The sequence below is a fragment of the Vulpes vulpes genome, chromosome 7 (assembly GCF_048418805.1).
Source record: "Vulpes vulpes isolate BD-2025 chromosome 7, VulVul3, whole genome shotgun sequence".
NCBI lineage: Eukaryota > Metazoa > Chordata > Mammalia > Carnivora > Canidae > Vulpes > Vulpes vulpes.
Genome location: NC_132786.1, coordinates 56,270,362 through 56,292,727, shown reverse-complemented (window position 1 = coordinate 56,292,727; position 22,366 = coordinate 56,270,362).

Sequence of the window (22,366 nt, the reverse complement as noted above, 5' to 3'; positions counted from 1 at the left end):
GGATACCATCTCCTATGTCACAGTTCTGGAAGGCTGGGGCTGTATATGTAGCTCCATTTTTCCCATTGGTCAGAGTGTCTCTCTGTGTTCCCATAGTATTTATTATTCTGTGAATAACAGTAAATGCTGCTAATGGGTAAGGCAAGTTTCCTCTCACAGTTTTCCTTCTTCATTCATATCTCACCACTTGTCCTTACTCTTTCATACACATTTTAAAATCAGTGTGTTAAAAGTTGCACAAAAAGAAGTGTTTTTTTTTTCTTTTAAAAGAAATTGCATTAAATCTGTGAATCAGTTTTAGAGAAACTGACATAAGTACAGTTGTAAAATATCCTATCCAATAATGTTGCGGTGTTCTCCATCTATGTATTTTAAGGGTTTTAGATAAATTTTAGTGCCATTTTTTAAAGATTTTATTTATTTATTCATGAGAGACACAGAGAGAGAGAGGCAGAGACACAAGCAGAGGGAGAAGCAGGCTCTTCACAGGGAGCCCGATGTAGGACTCCATCCCAGGACTCCAAGATCATGCCCTGAGCCAAAGGCAGATGCTTAACCACTGAGCCACCCAGGTGTCCCTTTATTTCCCTTTTTGTATACAAACTGACTACATCATTTCATAATGTATATGTACATCAAACCATCAGGTTGTAGACCTTTAATATATTATAGCTTTGTCAGTTGTACTTCCATAAGGCTTTAAAAAAAGGTAAGTTTCTTTAAAGTTATGAGTAAACTCAAGTTAACCAAAAATGAAAGTCAGATTTGACCTATAACTTTTAGAGAGGTTAAATAGCAGTTTATTTTTCTAGAAAGGTTTTCATTAAAATTTCATATTTATTGACAAAAAGCAGCTTATAATATTCTCTGTCTTTTAAATTTCTGCTATAGTTCGGTCTGTTTTTATGTCTAATTTATTTGTGACTTTTTTTCTTGATCTATTTTCTTAGGCTTTAAAAATTTGTTTTCATGATTCCTTTCCATTTTTAATATTTATTTTCTGTTTTGGGGATGTATACTCTACACTGACCTATGTCATTGTTCTTTGTTTTTTTCTCCCTCCAACTTTTAAAAAGTTTACTTATTTTATTTCCCTTCTAACCTACACTTTCATCTAATAGTATAGTTCTTTAGTTTCTAGACTTCATACATTAAATGCATTAGATACAATGTTTAATTTGTAAGAATGTTAATATGTCATTTGCCCCTGTTTCTTTTATCTTATCATACACTCCTGGTATCATTGTTTTTCCCTCTTGAGGCATATACCTTAGAAGGTCCATCTGCTGTCAAGCATCTTGACTTTATTCTGAAAAGAAGCTCATTTTATTATCATTCATGAAAAATAATTTCTGATCAGACTGTTATTTTTTACAAATCACTTTAAATCTGAAGTTTCACTTCCTTCTTGCTTTAAACTTAGGTGTTGGGAAGTTGGTGATTTTCATTTTTTATTTTTCAAAAAGATTTTATTTATTCATTTGAAAGATAGAGAGAGAGAGAGAGAATAAGGGTAGAGAAGGGCTGAGGGAGAGAGAAGCAAACACCCTGCTGAGCAGGGAGCCTAATGTGGAACTGGATCCGAAGACCGAGGCATCATGACCTGAGCTGAAGGCAGATGCTCAACCGACTGAGCCACCCAGGTGCCCCAAAGTTGATGATTTTTAGGTAATGATTTATTTTTTTCAGCCTAAAAGGGAAGAAATTTTGTCTGCTTCCAGTTGGATTCAGGAGTAGCAAGGCTTGAAGCAAAGTAGACCACCTTGAGAGTAACGCTCAGGGTTATGAGGCTCAGCTTTCCCCCCTTGTCACTGGGTCAGGATAACCATTGATCACAGGGCTTCTGTGTCTCCTTCTGTCCTCATCGCACCAGCTCTGGTCTCAGTGTGTCGTTTGCATGTTTTGACACATTCATCCATTTACTCATTTTTGGTAGCTTGGGGTATTTTTTTAAATTTGTTTTTCCCTAGAGTATTTTTTATTTCCTTCCAACATGACTATAACAAGAAGTATTAACGTTGCTTGTTAATGTAAGATCTAGTTGTTCAGTATTTTAAATGATCTGAGAGTTTCTACATCTCCATATCGCCAGAAGCAGATGTCCTCTCTAACAAAACTACTACCCTAAAAAGACAACCAGTAATTGAACTAGTGTTGTTTTTTTAATGTCAGTTTTGGATAATTGGGTATACTCTTCCCTGAGGAAAAAGCTGAGTGTATATCGTCCCGTTGAGCCTACTATTCTTCATCCAAATAAAATCTCTCTGTAATACGTGCCAAGTAACAGATTATCTTTGCAGTTTACATTATCTCTTAGTTCATAGTGGCCAGCAAACTATATCCCATAGGCTACATCCAGCTGCTACCGTCTGTTTTGGTGAATAAAGTTTTATTGTAAAACATGCACACCATTTATACATTATTTATATATTTGCGGACTACAATGGTCCATATTATTATTATATTATTATGATTATATATATTATATACTATTGATGGACTACAGTGGTGGATTTGAGTAACCGCAACAGAAAACATGCGTCCCGTACAGCCTGAAATATTTAAATATTTAATATTTGACCCTTTACAGAAAGCTTTTTTGTCACTCCCTTAGCTCTGTAGGACTAAACACAAAATTGTGTGTACCTAATACTTCATTTAAGATATTCTCGGTAGCAAGCATCAGATCCTCACTTCATGATATTCCCAGACTTAACAAAACTGATCATTTCAGCAATGCTTCAGTATTATTAAAGACATAGGTTCTTTCCATCCCTCCACCCCCCTGCCCAAATCATCCCCAGGGTGCTAGCTTTGGGGCTCTGCATTACCTGTTCACGGTAGTGAGATGGTGGCTAGATGACCACACAGACAGGATAAGAAATCATCATTTCCTGATGTTAATCTTCTTCATGGGGAAAGGTTCCCCCTGAACCAATTTCCCTGCACACTTCCCAGCAGGTGGAGAATAGCATTATGTGTTCAGGCTTACACCAACTGCTGGCTAGGAGGATAACGTTGCCATGATGAATGAAGAAGTCAGATTTCTGCTGCAGTAATGGTGGGAAACAAACAACCCCAATATTTCAGTGACTTCTGCTCTGAGGTCTTTCTCATTCACAGGTCCACAGGTCAGATGATGTGGCTTTTCCTTCAGAGTCATTGCAGGTCAGGCAAAGGTCCTCCGCACATTTATGGCATTTTGGAGCTACTGGTTGATGGGTGTCTGCTTTTCTAACGGTGGCAGGTGGAGTCCCCAGGAAGGGCAGCCCAAACCACACAGGCAGGCTCATTTAAGCCTCCTGATAATACCTGGCATGCATGATGCCTTTTGCCCTCATTAGCAAGACAAGTCACACAGAGCAGATTAAGGTCAGTTTGGCGGGAAGCAATCTCCTCCTCCTACTGTAAAGTCCCACAGTAAAGGGTATGGTTGTGTAACTCTCGTATTGGAATAAGGTCAAGAATTGAGAATAATCATCCAGTCTTCATCAGTAGCTCAGATCAACAATGTTTAACCTTTGAATTGGGTGGAAGGTCAAACTCCCAGAACTGTTATCACTCCTTCATATGAACACAAAATAAGGGTTCTATTATTAAAAATAATGAAAGAATAGTTGCTTCTTTTTTCTTCCAGGCACAGTGTTCTATGTGCTATTATTTCCCGTAAACTGAGAAAACACAAGGGGGTGGCTTTAATGCTATCACAAATGTAACTGGCTTTAGAGAAGGAAAGTGGATATAAAATATTCTCCATGTTAAATAACACTTTCTTAGTGGTAAGAAAGCTCACAGAGCTCTGCACTGGTTATATTGTTCTTTCCTCTGGAAACAAAGGTCAGCCACACTCTTCTCTCTTGTTCTTGTCAGTGAGAAACAGCAACTTAAATCTTTTCTATTCACCATGACCTAGAGACTCCTCTGTCCTCTTATCATTGTCATTATTCTTACTTAAAAGCTGTGCCAATTTTTGTCTTATGCATAATGCTGTTTGAAACACCCTAATTTCTCCCTGCTTTTGACAGACTTTACCAGAGATGGGAAAAAAAATGAATTTTTGGATACTAGTGACTCACTGCTGGTTGTTTTCCTGATTCAATCATATGACAAAAGAAATGATCTCTTAGGACACAGAACATTGAGAATATGTTTGATTATTAGCGTCCTTGCTCAGACATAAGTCGACTTCATCCTTTAAATTTGTCTCCTACATCTTAAAGTGTTGTTCGTAGTAAGTCTTTTAAAAAAATATCCATCCCTCCAATCGGAAGGGATTTTTTCCCAGCTGTATTCTTTTAATCAGCAGATCGATTGGGTCTGCCTCTGTTCTCATTGCACATGGGCCCCGAGCATGGGCTGGATGAGCAGTGTTGCCCATGGTGAACCGCAGCCCAGGGAAGCATGAGCCTTGCTGGAGTCACTAGGGTGGGACATAAGGAAGATGGTTTTATGGAGCAGCCTATGAAAATGGCAAAAGGACGGCACACAGAAAATTACCAGGGAGAAACAGATGGATGGGATGTCCAATAACCAAGAAGAAATCTGTGAAATTATTAGTGTGAGGGGATTGCTAGATAGAATCCTTGAGGAAAAAAAGAAACAATAAAGGATGTGTGCGAGAGCTAAAGCCATGGCCAGCAATCACCATGTGGAATGGCAGGCCAGTCCTCCAGAAGCTTGATTAGTAGGGCCCCGCCACCAGAGAGGGTCAAGCTAAAGCAAACTTTCATAACTGAGTAATACCAATTTAGCCAAGAGGCCAGAATCACACATCCTGCTTTCGGGTCACAAGTAACACTTTAGAGGCTGGAAGAAGGGAATGTTGTTTTCTGTTTTCATCGGGGCATTTTTACCCTGCTTTGTGGGGGTGAATTCTCTGCTTGTCTTGTACACAGAGAAGGGGCGGGCAATGGTATACACTGGCAGTGGGAATTCTTAAAGATATTTACCCTTTCTAAGATATTTATACCCGAGCTCTGTTAAACTGTTGTCAATACAGCTCTTCAATTGATCAGGTTTTCAACTGAAACGTTAAAGCATGTTATTTTCCCTGAGGACCTTTGGCTGTTAAAGCACTCGTGTGTGGGGCCAGCACCACTGGCCAGAATAAGCATCCTCAGAAATGAAGATAGAAAGCCCTGAGACGGTGTAAGGGAAGCCGACACACATGAGGTGGACTGGGGTGGGAGGGAGACACTCAGTGTTCTCACCGCTTGTCCTAATCAGAACTATAATCTGGGTTATATCAGAGCTATTTACCTGGTTTAAGGCATGCATTAGCTTGTTAGGGCTGCAGGACAACGTCAAATCAACTGGGCAGCTCAAATCACAGATGCTCCTTCATGGTCCTGGGTGAGATGTTAGAGATCAAGGTGCCAGCAGGGTTGTTTCCTTCTGGGGATTCTGAGGGAGAACCCATCCCATTCCTAGCTTCTAATGGTCTGCTGGCCACATTGGACTTTCCTCGGCTTGTAGATAACGTCACTCCTGTCTCTGCCTTCCTGTTCACATTGTGTTCGCTGTGTGCATCTCTCTGCTCCCTTTTATAATGACATCAATCATCCTGGATTTGAGCCTAATCTAAAGACCTCATTTTAACTTGAAAAAATGTAGATAATATGCTGTTTCCAAATAAAGTCACATTCTAAGACACAGGGCTGAGGACTTGAGCATATCTTGTGGGGTGGGGTGGGGGGGGGGCGATGGACACAGATCAAGTCCTACGGGTGCAGTAGACCAAGGAGTGAGTCAAGCAATAAAATTGATTGCATGTCTCTTAGAGATCATTTCCACCGTCTGTGTTTTAATGACGATAAAATTGAGGTCATGAAGGCAGAAAAGATTTGTCCAAGAAGGATCTTTAGAATAGTCGTAGATGGGTCTTGGTTAGAAGGAGGTCTTTTGATCTCCAGCCAGTGCTCTTAAAGCTTTGTTGTAAAGGCCACTAGCCATTACTTACCCTTTAGATTAGTGCCTCCAAACCACTGGGTTACATACTTGCTTTGACTCTATGAAGGGAGCTTGTACCCTTTCTTCAGAAGATGGCAGTGAGCAGAAATGAACCCAGTGTCGCACAATTTCAAGAGCCTCTTTGTACTCTACTTCTGAAATCCTTTCTCTAAATGTGTTCTTTAGTCAGATAATCTTAAATATGTTTTGGTGCCACATAAAGAGTTTCAAATGATCTAAAATAGCAAAGATATTATGTTGCCTTTAGGCTATGAAGCAAAATGCATATTCACCCAGGGTGGAAATTGCCCACTTCTGGCTTTTTCACCTAACCCTGGGGCATGGGGTGGGGGGTAGCCTGGGGGGAAAGAGGCTTTTTTCAGGAACATGATTTCAATCACTAATCACTTCCTTCAACTCTGCGAGCCAAGGAGGCAGCTTGTGTGGGCCTCTGCTTGATGCACTGTGGAAATGCTAACATATAGTCAACAAACTAAGGAAGAGCTCCAAAATAAGATTTTCTACATTGCTTTGCACACCGTGGATTATGTTGTCCAGAGTCCACTGCTATTTAAATGAGATTCACAATATCTAAGTGTTGAGCTATATATAAACTAATGTTTCAAAGTATGAAAGAACGCCATGAGAGTCACTCAGATACACGGATGTTACATCTGGAGTTTTATTAAAATTTAACATTTTTGGCTGCTTTGCTCTGGCTTTGAGCATTGGCGCCATCCCGATGTGATAGTTCTCATCTGCCGTGTTCCTCAGCAGGATCTTTTCTGTGTTGGAAGCCTGGGGTATCCAATCTAGGCCTCCTGAAAGCTGCATGCTGGGCCAGGACTCCTTCCAAATCCTAGCATGTCAATATGCTCTTGCAAACATCCCTGCTTCGCAGTTTACGTTATTATCATAGCAGCAATGACGCTTACAAAGTGCTCAAAGCAAGGGGTTCTCATTTCAGAGCATCCCTCTTTCCATATTGCTTCTTCCAATGAATAACAAAAGAGTTGAGAACCCGGTTCCCTGATGCCACCTGTAGCTTCTCTTCCTTGGAATAAATTTCTCATGCAATCAAGAGCTCCTGCAAGCTCCTGGGCTCTTTTTGAATGGAAATTAGGCAAAATGTATTTTGATTCTTCTTTAGATCTGTAGGTCATGGTGAGTGTTGGATGTAAAACTCCCTGATAATAGTCCCATCCTCATTTCCCATCTTTTTATAACACAACCTCTGACACTTTTAAATTCAGAATATTGACATAATTTTCCGGATGAAACACATGCTTTGAGCATGAAATGGGGATGTGTATGCTTTAGGTAATGCTTTTAAACCTGTAAGAGATTAAATTTAAATACAAAGGTGTTGGCAAGATGGCAATTATCATTTGAACTTGGACAAGGAGGCTGATTTGGCAGCCAATCTGGAACAGAAAAAAAAATTGTTCTAAACAATCAAATTTAAACAAGAGGTTTAAATAAGTAGTTCCCATTCTTAAGTGTACTCCTAAAGGCCTTTATAATCTGAACCACCCGACTTTGCCATTTTATCCTTGACTCTAACCAGTTATCCTCCCTAGAACAGCCACAGATATACTGGACTTGGAGTGCACTCTGCCCTGAAAGACTGGATATTCACAGGGCCTATGGCCAGAACACACACGCTCACCTACAACCTCTGCAGCAGGTACCCTGGGAAAACAAGCCCCCACTGCTACAGCATTCTGCCCAGAGCCATCAGCCCATGGTCATTAATTGCCAGCTTCTGCATTTGTTGTCCTTGCTAGTAACTCAGGTTCAACTAGAGAATGCTAAATAGGCTCTCCAAACCAACCATGTAGGATTTTTAACATGAAGGCTATGCCTCCCCCCACCCCTTTAACCTTTTACTCTTCTTGGAATATTGTATTCTCATAATACAAATTGGAGCAGAATGAGAGCTTGTTTGTGTAGTTTTTTATCTCTTCCAGGCTACACCTTTAACCAAAATGCATTATAGACAATCTGTGAGTGTTTCTTAATGTTTTTTTTCAATACATATATTCCCTACGTTATAAGAGTTTCTGAGTTTTCCAAGAGTTCCTGAGTTTTCCCATTTGTGTGACTCTTGGCTTCCCACAGCTTGGAAGAACTTGGTTGCCATTGCACATCTCATTGATATTTGAAATTGCCTGATCCTGGGTTTATCTGCTTATTGGTAACTCCTTACTCCTTTTCAGTTCCTGGCTTTCACCTGATGTTCATATATTTGCTATTGCCATGCTCTCCTGATACATGGCCTACCATCTCTGACTATCTCTCAACCACAAGGTATCTCAGGTATCTGTGGACAGTGCTTCTCAAACATTAATGTTAGTATGACCCACCTTTGGATCTTGCTAAATTAAACATTCTGACTCAGTAGCTCTGGCTTGGGTTAGTGTTCTGAACTTCTCATGGCTTCTAGCTCAAACACAATATATTTTGAGTGACAAGATTTGAATTCAAACCTGACAAATTATTGGAAAAGAAAAGATACACACCACACACTCAGACACATGTATGTATCTGTATCTAAATATAAGTTCATATGTATATTCAGAGGGAACTTATGTGAGCAATTTTCATGTGTATATGAATTTCTGGGCCTAAACCCAGACATACAGAAAGTCCTGGACAAATCTATTATAATTATTCCTCTAATGATAATCTAACCCTAATTACCTTTCAAAAGTTCCATCTCCAGATACCATTACCTTGGGAGTTAGGGCTTCAAAATATTAATTTTTTTTTCAGGAGTGGGGGACTCACAATTCAGGTCCATAGTGATAGTTGTCCAGCACCAAATACTAGCATTGTGAAGGCCATCATACAACAGAGTGCAACAGATAGGACTAGAGCAGTAGGTTTGACTTTTCAACTTAGAGAATATGGAATTAAACCAGTCATGGTTCACTGCTTGTTTCAAGGTCAGGAGGTAGGAATCAGGATCTCAACCCAGCACTTTGTTCCTATAGTCCTAGAAAATTAATGCAAGGATGTTACCAGAGTGAGGAGTTAAGTGGGGTAGAGAAAATGTTTTCTGAAAGTGAAGTCAAAAAAATGAAAAGGCTACAGTATGGGATAGTTCATCCACATGCATACTGCTCTCACCTGTGATTATGATCTCATTCAATGTGGTGGAATGATCTGATCATAATGGCATGAATAAGGTGACTTAGCTGGTGCAGCATAGGGGTTTTTCCAGGAGTGGTAGAGTATTGATCTAGAAACAAGATAGAGGATTAAAAAATAATCAATCAATCAATCAATCCCCCAAAAAACTAACCAATTATCAATGTCTGCTTCTAAACCTTATTCTCAACTGATTTTGTTATTGTTCTGATTTTGTCTTATCAATGTATGGTGCAAATATGTAATAGATCCTGCTAAAAATATGTTGTCCTATATTATTTTCTTATTTAATCAGCAATCTGTGGGGGGCGGGGGTGCGGGTGTTCAAGTGTTTCAGCAAAATCTCTTGATGGTATTGCCAGTCAAGACCAACATAATTCCAAAAAAGAAAAAAAAAAAAAAGACCAATATAATTCCAATGCAGACCTTGCTTCTGTTCCCTTTTCTGAATCTTAATAGTTAAGGTACTATAATTTTTCAAAGGAACATTGCCATATTGCCCAGATTATCTTTGCCCATTTTTGCCCCTCTCTGAACCATTCTTCACAACATGACTGGTTTTCTTCTAAAGGAAGAAGATTCATTTATTCCTCTTCTTAACATGGCCATCTATTCATAGAGTCTATTTGAGCATAGGACAATCTTGTTTTTATTATTTTTCCTGGGCTTATTAATGTTTCAATTTGTTATTTATTCATAACAAAATATTTATTAAGGAAGTGCTGTATGCTGAGAAGAACACTAGTTTTCCTTGGAATGCAGCTTGATAAATACAACAATGGGATATATAAGTAATTTATTTTCTTTGTGAAGTTATTTGATAAAATTAGAATTTATTTGCCTCTTACATTTTCAAGTGTGATTCTGTAATGAAAGGCAATGCATTCCATACATTTACCACTTGTTGATTAACCGTTAATCACAGCTAGGGTAGATGTGGCCAGGAGGGTGCCCTGTACTAGGCCACTTACTGGGTAATTAAATGCTTTCATGAAATATCAAAAAGGCTCTTTTTCTCTGATAAAAATACATTTTGTAAGTAAATAGCCTGCTGCTCAACATCCTCTGGTATTCCCAGAAAGCACAGATTATGCATAACTAGAAGTTCAACTCAGAAGCATAAACTAGCCTACTAGCAGAACTCTAAGAATTCAGTTTTTGATGCCAAGGTGAAAGAAGTTGTAAAAACATTGTTCTATCACTGACAAGATTAAAGATTTTTTATATGTAATATTAAAATATTGGAAGAAGTAACATGAATAACATTGTTTTAGAAAATGTTTTATTGATTTATTTAATCAGTAATTGTTTATGTAGCACCTGCTGGGTTCTAGGTACTGCTCCAGACATCTGCAAGACTTAATGTGGTACAACAGTGAACAAAATGTGCCTTGTGAATCTTACATATATATCTTGGCATAGGGAGAGAGATAATAAAAATCATAAATGATGATGTTAAGAAGTTATAATAATAGTGTAGTGAGCAAGATAAAATGTTCACAAGCTGAGGTGCTTGACAGCAGGATTAAGTAGGGTGATCAGGTTAAGTAGGATTTGAGGAAGGAGTTGAATAAAACTGGAGTGGGATATTTGACAATGAGTGTGCTGAGTGGAGGGCTAGAACCCCAGGGCCCTGGGGTAGGTATCCTGATAAGTATGTTTGAGGTACTACATGGTTTGTTGAAGTGGAATGAGCTGTGAAGAGAGTATTAATAGAGGAGAGAAGGTGAGAATGGAGCAGGGAGCCAGGCTACTTATGGGCTTATCAGTCATTAGGTAATTGTGAAGACTTGGCCTATTGTTCTCAGTACAATAAGGACACATACAGTATAGACCAGAGAAGCACACACTCTAAGTCAGATAAAAATGGTGACTTTAGCTGCAGTGATAACTGTAGGGATGAAGGAAGAAATAAAGCAGTATGTTATCCAAGGATTGGAAATAATAAGGATGGGCCAGGTATTGATAGTGGATTTGGTGACTACAGTTGGTTTCTGAATATCTTATGAAGATTAAGGCAACTGATTAGCTATTAGACTGGATGCAGATTATAAGATAAATACAAAGATTGCATTTGGCTTACATAATTTGGAAGATGTGAGTTGATATCTACTGAGATGGAAAGCTGTGTATGGAGTAGTTTTTGTTTTTAGTGGAGGAAATAAAAAGTTCAGTTTGTTATTTCTTAAAGACACTTCTTGGATATTTGTCCAAAAAATACCTAGTAGGTAGATATTCATGGCCATAGTTTGGGAGAAAGTTCTGAACAAGAGATGGAAGTTTTGGAGTTATCAGCTTATAGATGGCATTTAAAATGAGGAAACTGGATGAGAATATCAACAAATGACTATACTTAAAGAAGAAAGTGAGGATAGAGCCCTAAGGTGCAACATAAATGGGGTTTAGGACAAAGAGGAGACATAGTAAAGATTATAAAGAAAAAGGGTAGGAGGAAAAGCAAGAGAATGTGGTATTGTAAATACTGTCATGCATTCGATGACCGCATGATTCCTGTTGACAAATACGAAATGATGACTAAGCTAAGTGTATATGGGGCTGATGGGATGGAGCTGGGGAGGTAGGGCAGGCTTTGTGGGTGTGTGACCTCCACGGTTGCTCAAGGCCCCACCTCCAAGCACTCAGAAGGTCCTTGTGCTTGGTTTCATGCTCTGCTGTTACCATCTTGAGAGTATTGATTTTTTTTTAAAGATTTTATTTATTTATTTGAGAGAGAGAGAAACAGCATGAGTAGGGGGAGGGGCAGATGGACAAACAGACTCCCCACTTAATAGGGAGCTTGATGTGTGGCTCCATCCCAGGACCCCAAGATCATGACCTGAGTGGAAGTCAGATGCTTAACTGATTGGGCCACTGAGGTGTCCCACTGAAATTATAGATTTTTAACAATCATCACTCCACTTGCATTTTACACAGAGCCACACAAATTATATAGGTATTTCTATGTGTTGGGAGGTTGATGATAGGAAATGTGGAGTATGTATTTTGATCATTTTTAGGATGTGTTTTGGGTATCTGATGTACAATATATAAACAGTTAACTTATTCACAGATGATTTTAAAAAAATGTGATCCTCTTTCTGATTAAATTCCCCCATCATCCCCTGCACTAAGAGCTTCTGAATCCTTTCCAAAGAAAAAAGCAATTCCTGTTGCTGAAAGACCTTGCATTGTATACTTTATTCTGCTCATTGCTTTCTTGATGGCAGATGTATCTAATTTGATAACTACACACTTTAGAGATACATTTGGATTAAAATATTCCCATCTCTGTTTTCCTATGCTATTTGTGACCTTGTAAAAATTATACAACTTTTTGAATTTCATTAACTTAATTCAAATAATGATTTATATCTTCTAAGAGTATAAATAACAAATTTAAACACCTGACAAACATTAAGTACTCATTAAATGGTAGCTTTATTTCTTGAAGAAAATTGCTCCATGTCTTCATTTTATTTCGTTGAAACTAAAGAAAACATCTATATGCACATGCTAAATGATACCATTTTAACAAATAAAATGCAAAATTTTATTTATCTACCAAAATAATTTATTTTTGAATAGGTAATACAGGTACATGTATAAAAGAAAATGGTACAAATAGTTGAATTACAAAAGATCCTGTTTTATAGCCTCCCAGTTAACCTCCCCAGATTTAACCATGTAGTGTTTTGCTATGTAGGCAGCAAGATTCTCTGCCTTTCAAAAATAGTAGCATACAAAATATACTCGTGCGCCTTACTTTTTTTAATCCTAGCATGTATTTGAGATTAAATCATCATAAATACACAGAGATGCTTAGTTTTTTCCTCTAAATAGAAAATTTGTATCGAGATAAAGCAGGGACGGGGGCGGGGGGCGGGGGGGCAGGGGCCAGGAGACAATCTTCAGTGACTCACCAAAGAGTGTGTGCTTTTCACCAAGAGAACTACAAGTGAGAGATAACAATGAATTCCTCAAAGAGCTCACAGGAAGACTCTAAGAAAAAGCTAGAGATAAACATCTGCCTGGTGCAAAGAGGATGGTGCCAATTGGTCAAATAAAATTCTTTTTCTTCTCATTCCTTTCATCTGCTTTGATCCTGGAGAAGTAAAAAATCGTGGTTAGCCAGACTGGAAATGAGCCCAACCACAAGACATAAAAAAGAGTGGCAACCAAACAAGTTTCACTGACTTCACTATCTTCCAAATGCTTAGCAGTCAATAAGCTAAAGCTCCAAGAAGGGATAATACCTATAATGTTGAACAGTTTAAAGTTTGGTTGTTGCTATGATTTGATTTCTGTCCCCCACCCCTAAATTCATATGTGGAACTCCTAACCCCCAGCACCTCACAATACCACCATAGTTGAAGATGAGGCCTTTGAAGAAGCATTTAAGGCTACCTGAGTCACAATGGTGGGCCCTTATTCAATACGACCAGTGTTCTTGTAAGATATTAGTACATGGACAAGCATGGGGAGAAAACCATGTGAAGACCAGGGAAGATGGCCATCTGCAAGCCAAGGAGAAAGACTCCAGAAGAAATAATACTGCTAACACCTATATTTAGACTTCTAGATTCCAGAACTGTGAGAAAATTTGCTATTTAAGCCAATTTTGTTATGGCAGCCCTAGCAAACTAATACAGTTGTTGTGCTAGATAGAATTTACTGATTACTAACCCAAGGATAATTTGTTACCAGAAGTAACAAGGAAACTAACAAAACTTCTAATTTCATCCAAAAGCAAGGAAAGAACTGGTCCCAGAAAATATATTCAAAGTCAGAGTGGAAACAAACAGTAAAGATTCATACAATCTCATGAATCATGTCCAAGCATGGCTGGCACATAAACTCACTTTGGGAGAATTGAATATTTTATGATACTGACTTTTCTTGCCCTTATTTCAAGTCATCTTATGTCTCTCAGAAATAACAAAAATGTTTTATGTATATTCTAGCTGGCTTTAAAATTTATCTATTTTTATAAATTTAGTCTTTTTCCCCATTATATCATTAATGAGTTTTTTTGTGTTTTTTCCCCCAAAATAAAGATAGTCTATATTTTTTCAATACAATCAGGTTCTGAAGAGTCATGGCATTATGAGTAATAATAGCATTGTAATTTATTAGACATGAAATTAGCTAGGAAGGGAGAATTTATCAATAAAAAACCAAAAAGAAATTGTACTTGGGTCTGAATAGGAATTGATGACACACGTATACTAAAAAGTATCATCACATGCCTTGATTGAACAATGAACAAATAAATATGTCTATGCCTCTCCCCTTACTCATGATCCTAATTTTTCATTGAGAAACCACTATATCTCACATGGACTCATGAACTTTTTCGACTTCTTCCTTCTTTTAAAAAATTTTCATTTTTTTAAATTGAGGTAGAATTGGCATAATAACAATTATTTAGGATATACAGCATTGAATTGATATTTGTATATATTGCAAAACAGTAGTTAACATCAGTTTCCATATATAGTTAAAAAATTAATTCTGAGAAGAACCTTCAAGATCCACTCTCCTAGCTACTTTCAAATATGCAATATTAATAATTATGGTCATCATGCTATATATTCTATTCCTTTGAATTATTCATTTTGTAATTGAAAATTTCTACCCTTTGATCCCCTTAACCAAATTTTCCAACCCCCTACTCCTCACCTCAAGGAATTTTTAATCTGTTCTCTATGTCCACTACCTCGGTTTTTTTGTGAAACCTAAAAAAAAAAAAAAAAAAAAAAAAAAACAGAAAACAACCCCCCCACACACACACACACAACAAAAACCCTAAAAAACATTTTAGTGAGATCATACAGTATTTATTTTTTTTCTGTTTTATTTCACTTAGAATAATGCCCATAAGGTCCATCTACACTGAAGTTGTTTCCATGTCTTTGACATAGTGAGTAATACTGTAGTAAACATAGGAGTTCATGTATCTTTTCAAATTAGTGTCTTTGTCTTCTTTGAATAAATAAATACTCGAGGAATTGCTGGATCATATGGTAATTATATTTTTAATTTTTGTAGGAACCTCTGTACTGTTTTCCTTACTGGCTGCACCAACACTACAGAAGGGTTTTCTTTTCTACACATCCTTTCCAACACTGGCTATTTCTTGTCTTTTTGATAATAGCCATCCTAACAGGAATGAGGTGGTATCTTTTTGTGGTTTTGATTTGCTTTCCCCTAATGGTTACTGATGTTGAGCATCTTTTCATGTGCCCATTGGCCATCTATGTCTTATTCAGAAAAGTGTATTTGGATCCTCCCTCCTTTTTAAATTATATTATTTGTTTTTTCCTACTGAGTTATGTGAATTATTTACTTATTTTGGGAATTAACCCTTTATTAGTTAAATGATTTGTAAATATTTTCTTTCTATGCATAGGTTGCCTTTTCATTTTTTTTATAGTTTCCTTTGCTGTGTGGAAGCTTTTTATTTAGTTTGATACAGTCTCTCACTTGTTTGTTTTATTTTATTTTTTTTTTGCCTTTATTTTTGGTGTCAAATACAAAAAATGACTGCCATAAGTAGTGACAAGGAGCTTAGCCCTTTACCTTCTATGTTTTCTTTTAGTTTTATGGTTTCATTTATTGCATTCAGTTCTTTAATCCATTTCAATTAATTTTTGGTTTTGGTGTAACATTGGGGTCCACTTTCATTATTCTATTTTACCAATACTGTTTATTGAAGAGACTATCCTTTCCCCTTTGTCTATTCTTGTCTCCATTGTCATAAATTAATCAACTGCATATGCATGGATTTATTTCTGGGCTCTTTATTCCATTGATTTATGCATATGTTTTTATGCCAATTCCTACTGTTTTGATTATTAAAGCCTTGTAATATAGTTTGGAATCAGGAAGTATGATGCCTCAAGCTTTGTTTTTCTTTCCAAGATTACTTTGGCAATTTGTGGTATTTTGTGGTTCCATACAAATTTTAGGATTGGTGTATTTCTATTAAAACTACCATGGAATTTTGATAGGTTTTGCACTAAATCTGTAGATTGCTTAGGTAATATGAATATTTTAACAATATTAGTTCTTCCAATCCATGAGCACAGGTATTTTCATTTACTTGTGTCTTCTTTATTTTCTTTCATCAGTGTCTTACCATTTTCAGTATACAGGTCTTTCACCTCCTTTGTTAAATTTATTCCTGTGTATTTTATTCTTTTTGATGTCATTGTAAATGAGATTTTATTTCTTTCTGATAGTTCATTTTTAGTCTATAGCATTTCTGTATATTGATTTTCTATCTTGCAATGTTACTGAATTTATTTATTTCGGAGGGAAGTGTAAGATTTTCTGCATGTAATATATTATTATTTGCAAACAGAGACCATTTTCCTTTTTCCTTTTTGATTCAAATGCCTTTATTTCTTTTTCTTGCCTGATTACTTTGTCCTAGGACTTCCAGGACTATGTTGAATAGGAACGGTAAGAGTAGACATCCTTGTTTTTTTTTCCTGTTCTTAGAGAAAAAGCCTTCAGCTTTTCACAGTTGAGTATGATGTTTGTTGGGGCTTGTCATATATGGCCTTTATTATGAGGTGGCTATCTTCCCTTATATCCACTTTCTGAGAATTTCTGTCATAAACGGATGTTGAATTTTGGCAGAAGCTTATTCTGTATCTCATGATGATTATATGATTTTTATCCTTTATTAATATGGTGTATCACATTGATTGATTTGTAGATGTTGAACCATTGCTGCATCCCTGAAATAAATACCACTGGTACATAGTGTATGATCTTCTTAATGTATGATTGAATTCAGTTTGCTAATACTTGGAGGATTTTTACATGTATGTTCATGAGGGTTTTTGGCCTATAATTCTCTTTTCTTGTGGTATTCTTGTCTGGTTTTGGTATCAGGGTAGTGCTTGTTCTACAAAGAGAGTTTAAAGAGTTTTTTCCTCTTTTGAGTTTTAGAAAGATTGGTATGAACTGTTAGAAAGTTTGGTAGAATTCAGCATTGAAGCTGTCTGGTTCTGGACTTCGGGAGGTTTTGGATTAGTGATTTAATCTAATAAATAATTACTTCGTTCATATTTCCTATTTCTTCATGATTCAGTCTTGAAAGACTGTTTCTAGGACTTTATCCATTTTGATAGGTTGTCCAATTTATTGACATATAATTGTAGTAATCACTTATGATCATTTGTATTTCTGAGTTTCAGCTGTCATGTCTCCTTTTTCATTTCTGATTTCGAGTCCTGTTTTTTCTTGGTGAGTCTAGTTAAGGTTTTTAAAATTGTATTTTTTCAATGAGCCAGTCCTTAGTTAAATAAGTTATTTTTATACATAAGAGGGGTATTGATGTATTTATGTTAATATTGAATCTAGCTGCCATAAAAATTTCTAAATATATCTTTTTCAGTCAAATATCTTGAATTTTCTTTTAAAGTAATGAAAGTAATGAAACTTAAGTTTTTCTTTCTACCTTTTATCATTGTAATGCCTTGAAAACCTTAAATAAAAGTAGTTATAGTAGGTGGTGAATATGAATAAAAACTTGTTGGCTGAATAGGTTTTTAAAAACTGTCTTAAGAAAAATATGTCTATTTAAAGCAACTTTTAAAAAATCAAAAACCAAGCTATTGAATAATATAATATGTATCTATGCATAATATGTATCTCAGTATCTATGGGTATAATCACACAATTTTCATTTTGTTGTTATTAATACTGAAATATGTTAATAGATTTCCTAATTCAGATCTATTTTTTATGTATGAGCTATGCTTCATATTATTTCTTACTGATTTTATTTTTTTATTTATTTAAATATTTTTACATTATTAACATAACTGATCTATATTGTTTTAAATACATGTATTTTGGGATTTGTTGTAAATTTTGTACTTGATTCAAAAAAAGATTTTAGAGCTGTCACTCATGCTCATAGTGTATTAACTGCCTCAAGGCCTGCCCTCCTGCAACTTAAAAAAAAAAAAAGATATATGGACCAAATAACCAAATATATGAAACAATTGTTTTCAGAAATTAAAAGGTAGTGTAGAACTATGATCTCTGAAAAAAAATGGGTAACAAATATGCCATAGGACCACCCCTACTTGGAGACTGGAACTATTTTCCTGGTCATAGAGGGTAAACATAATTAGAACATAGTGATCTCAATGAATTGAAGAGATGATCAAAGTTTGGGGAAATGGAGGCCAACTGAAATTAGGGTGGTACACAAATAGCTCTGGAAATCTGTCTGGGATTTGTTTAGATACCAAGCTGCCTATGGAAGAGTAAGACAGTTTCTTTCACAGAACTTTCTTGAATCATAAATGCACTTCCATGTTTTTTTTTGTTTTTTGTTTTTTTTTTTAATGGCTTTATTTTAGTCCAATACTTTTTGGCATTTTTTCTGGAGTAGAAGTTCGTTTTTATTTTTCAAAAGAAACCATACTCAAATAAACATTGTTAAGACAAAGGTCTAGTTGTTCTGGCCAAATAATTTGAAAGGATATTAACACATCATCCAATCCAGAAAAATGAAGTACTAACAGGTAGTGGCTTCTTGCCCCTGAGATAAGCACTCCAGAACTACCTCTGAGACAAGTGATTGTGCAGAAAACAGATTGAGACCCACCATCTTATTCAGGGAAATTGATCTAAAATTGGAATCCCAGACACAATACAGGCACATGAAAAGGGAATAAATTTAGTTAAGCATCCTGTTAGGATATGTAAGGAAAGCTGCAGGACATTATGGAGATGTTCTCTGTGGGATCAAAGTACTGATGTTCCAGTTGCTGTGAGTTTGGCTTCTGAGGGCTAACAGTGGATCCCTCCTATTAATTTTCCCTGGCTGAAGGGAGCTTCTTTGCCCATAGGGTTATGGTGTCTACCTTGGTAGCAATACAGGGGCACAGTACCCTGGCTTCTGTTGGAGACATCTCTAAAAAGTTGTCACAGCCTGTCAGGATGTCAGATGAGGCCTCTGTCACAAATACACTGCTGTTCAACTTCTTCTGTATGGTCTTGCTTCCATCACCTCCTTACAACCTCCTTACAATGCTTTGTAAAGCATTGCCTAATAATCCACTGTGTGACTCCACTACTGTGTCAGATTCTCTTTTCTGGGAAAAGGACCCAGGACAGCATCCTCACAAGTTGAGATAAGATGTAATTTTATATTACATTTTCAAAATGACCTGAATTAATATTGCACTAAATAGCTCTGGGCAGCTGATTTAAGAGGAAGATGGCTTGTACAAAATTAAGAAATACCAAATTTCAGTTACTGAAATAATTTGACAGAACCTGGAAATACTCACATGAGTTAAGTAATAACTTTAAAATTGATCCAGTGGAGCTATGTAGTGGGTGGAAAGCATAGTTTACTCATACATACTAAGTACAATACTATGATTTTCTGCTTGGGCTACAGACTGAGAAGAAAGTCAACTTAGATATTTGAAGTGGACACTCCACTATTAGCAAGAGGCAGGAGATCACTAATTCCCTTTTCAAAGACTTTCTTTTGGATATGAACTGCCAAAGTCATGATTGAATTCATGCCTTAGTCTTGCAAAGCAGTTTTTCAATATCCATACTTCCAAGTCTACAATGTAGGGCTAAATCACATCTTTTAGAGGTACTTATTCTACAGTGCCTTTTTTAAAGATTTTATTTATTTATTCATGAGAGACACAAAGAGAGAGAGAGAGAGAGAGAGAGGGAGAGAGGCAGAGACACAGGCAGAAGGAGAAGCAGGCTCCATGCAGGGAGCCTGATGTGGGACTCGATCCCGGGTCTCCAAGATCACGCCCTGGGCCAAAGGCAGGTGCCCAACTGCTGAGCCACTGGGCATCCCTAAAGAAGTATATTTTTATTCTGTGTTTTGAAAAAAATTTTTTTTCTTTTTTTTTAAGATTTTATTTAGTCATGAGATATGCAGAGAGAGAGTCAGAGACATAGAGGGAGAAGCAAGCTCCCAGTAGGGATCCTGATGCGAAACTTGATTCCAAGACTGCAGGATCACACCCTGAGCCAAAGGCAGATGCTCAACCACTGAGCCACCCCGGCAACCTGAAAAAAAATTCTGAAGTATCCTCCCAATAAGTCTCACTGTTTTGAAATCCTCCAAACATTACATAATACACACACAAAAATGCCAAAAGGAGCAAGAAAGATGGGATGCCTGGGTGGCTCAGTGATTGAACATTTGCCTTCACCTCAGAGCATGATCCTGAGGTCCTGGAATCAGGTCCCCCATTAGGTTCCCTGTGAGAAGCCTGCTTCTCCCTCTGCCTGTGTCTCTGCCTCTCTCTGTCGGTCTCTCATGAATAAATAATTAAAATCTTTAAAAAAGAAAGGAAGCAAGAAAGAATGAAGGAATTGTGAGACACATGGAGTTATTCTGTAGTATTAATATGAACTTTATCAAATACAAAATAAATGACTTGAAGGGGAGCTTGTATTCAGAAGTACATAGAATTAAAAGTATGACGTTAATTTGTATTAATTTGTAAATGTACACCTGAGGCTCAATGATAACTGATACTCAGAGTGCTTGATTGGCAAGAGGATAGGTTTCAAGTGATTTAAAAAGAAAGCTAGGATTAGATTCAGACTCTTCTATTTAACAGTAACACTGGGTGCAATTCACATAGCTTTCTGAGCAAGGGTATCTATGGTAACAAGGAAAGATAACACTAAACAGTACCTACCACTAGAAACCATAAAAATCACAAAGTGGTACAATAGGGGGTTCGAGATTACAAAATTCTCCTAGTGTAGTGAAAGATCTGTTGGATTTTATTTCACGACATGAAATCAGGTAGTTAACCATATTTCAGTTTATAGAATAAGTTCATGTTATAGTAAACCTTTTGGAAAGAGGATTCTGTTACCCAGAAGTCCCTATTCCTCACCCATACATGATCAAAGGATGGGTGCTGTAGTTATTTTAAAGGTGACAGCTTGATTCTAAGTCAGGGTCAGTTTTGAAACTGGATAAAACCCAGGATGTATGTGAAGAATGCCAGGCAGAAATCATAACCCAAAATCTTTATTGTCATGTGCATGAAAAGCAATTTTTCAGATTCATTTCTTTGGATCCTTCATTATATGTATCTCCTACTAGAGAGGCTATTGTCCTGAAACTTGGTCAGACTGGAAGAATGGGAGCCTAGTTAGGAGCAGTCCTGTGGGAAGGGGACCCAGGAACAGAATGGAGAAGATGAAAAACAGGAGCGAGGTAGGGTGGCCAGAGCCTACTGAGGGTAAGAGGACAACAGAAGAAGTGTGGCCCGGTTCGTAATCAGCTACTATTTAATACTGTATGTTTGTGCTGAAAGACGTTTCTTGGTTGGTCCCTTTGAGAAAAAGTCACATATTATTTGCCCTAAAATGTCCTTAATACAGGACTTACAGGCAATTCTCATGTTTTCATTCGTGCTTTGCTGAAATCTTGAAGTTAGAAAAAAGATACTATTTTTATTTTTTATTTTTATTTTATTTTTTAGAGAGTGAAAGCAGGGTCGGGAGGGGCACGTGAGACAGGGAGAGGGAGAGAATCTTAAGCAGGCTCCATGCCTAGCACAGAGCTTGATGTGGGGCTCCATCTCACAAACTTCAGATCATGACCTGAGCCAAAATCAAGAGTCGGGTGTTTAACTGAGCCACCCAGGAGCCCCTACAAGAGACTATTTTTGAAACAAAAGACAAATACTAGAAGCAGAATAAATGCAATAGTCCATTGTTGTTAATGTAGAAAAGATGAATGTATTTAGAGGAAGTGAACAAGATGGCCCCAGATGGGCGCACAAGCAAGAAATTCAATAAAAAGGCAGAAGGAAAGGCAGGGTGGCAGAAGGGGGGGGGTCAGGTGGGAGAGTGGGGGACTAGTGTCAGGAGCAGTGTCTTTCTCCAAGAAAAGATCTCAGTTATCCATGTGGATCTGGAGGCCTTGATTCGAGGAGGAAGAAAAGGTAAAATGTACGTGGCGAGTGGAAGCCTTCAGCAATGGAGGGAACATGGAGAAACCTAGATTTATGGTTCATAATCTAGGGACATAGGAAATAATCCCTGGAGAACAGCCTGGCATGGGTGTCATAACGACTGATGAATAGATGGTGATGACCTTGAGCCTCCAGCAGCAGAGTGTCCCCTAGCTCCCGGCTGAGGCTCTGTGCACCTGCCGTCTGCCTGTATCCCTGCAGACATTGCAGTTCTGTCTGAACTCAGTCCTACAACTAGCTCCTCAGCCCGACACTCA